The sequence below is a fragment of the Arachis duranensis genome, chromosome 4 (assembly GCF_000817695.3).
Source record: "Arachis duranensis cultivar V14167 chromosome 4, aradu.V14167.gnm2.J7QH, whole genome shotgun sequence".
Classification (NCBI taxonomy): domain Eukaryota; kingdom Viridiplantae; phylum Streptophyta; class Magnoliopsida; order Fabales; family Fabaceae; genus Arachis; species Arachis duranensis.
This window is the reverse complement of record NC_029775.3, coordinates 22,668,358-22,669,796: the sequence shown is the minus strand read 5'-3', so window position 1 is coordinate 22,669,796 and position 1,439 is coordinate 22,668,358.

The following is a 1,439-nucleotide window of genomic DNA, read 5'->3' as shown; positions in this document are numbered from 1 at the left end:
TCTGCCACGCATGTGTGAGCTGCAAAGAGAAACCGTCCCTACCCTGTCCCCCACTCCATTCCTCGGCGGCTATACTCCTCATAACTATTAATATTACACAAATAATAAAATTTTGTTGTGATAAGAATGAATGTAAATGGGCAACTCATATTCTTAAGGAAGAAGTATATCAAAAAAGCATTAAAGAAATTTATAAAAGTAAATTTATTGTAGGCTCAGGCAATACGTACAACAATAAAAATATTCTCCTTTTTTTCTTATACACGGTTAATACTTCTTTCTCTTTTTTTTTACGTTACTGCATATATTAATAAATATATGAATTATCTTTATTAAGTTAATTTATTAATTTTATAATATATTATCAGTACAAGACTCTGATTAAATTTTAGGAAGACTCAGGTATCAAATTTTTATTATGTCAAAACTCTTTCATCTTAAATTTAATACTCTTGATATATCTGGAAACAACTACTTATCATTGATACTAGATGCTGAAATTCATCTTGATTAAATAGATCTTGGAGATACCGTTAAAGCTGAAAATAATGCATCTCAGAAGTATAAAGCCAAAGTCATGATCTTCTTTCGTTGTCATCTTGACGAAGGATTAAAAAATAAATATCTCACATTAAAATATCCTGCAGATATGTTGAAAAACCTTGAAGAAAGGTATAATCATTAAAAGACAGTGATACTTCCTCAAGTCCGATATGAATGGACGCACTTGCGTCTACAGAATTTTAAATTCATAAGTGAATATAATTCAGCAATATTTCGAATCACCTCACGAATGAAATTATGTGGGAAAAAGATAACTAATAATGATATGTTAGAGAAAACTTTCTCAACCTTCCATGCCTCGAATATGCTCATGCAGCAGCAGTATCGAGAAAAAGGATTTAAAAAATATTTTGAGTTAATTTTTTGCCTTCTTGCTGCTGAACGCAACAATGAGTTGCTTTTAAAAAATCATGATGAAACACGCGCAGCTGGCACTGCCCCATTTCCTGAAGCAAATGCGGCAAATCATAACTGGTGCACGAAATTGCAATCACACTTTTGCAACCCCGCACAACTAACCAGCAAGTGCACTGGGTCGTCCAAGTAATACCTTACGTGAGTAAGGGTCGATCCCACGGAGATTGTCGGCTTGAAGCAAGCTATGGTTATCTTGTAAATCTTAGTCAGGATATCAGAAATTATCAGGATTGATTGTGAAAAGTAAAAGAATATGAAATAAGTACTTGTTTTGCAGTGATAGAGAATAGGTTGAGGTTTTGGAGATGCTACATCTTCTGAATCTCTGCTTTCCTACTGTCTTCTTCTTCAAACACGCAAGGCTCCTTCCATGGCAAGCTGTATGTAGGGTTTCACCGTTGTCAATGGCTACCTCCCATCCTCTCAGTGGAAATGTTCAACGCACCCTGTCACGGCAC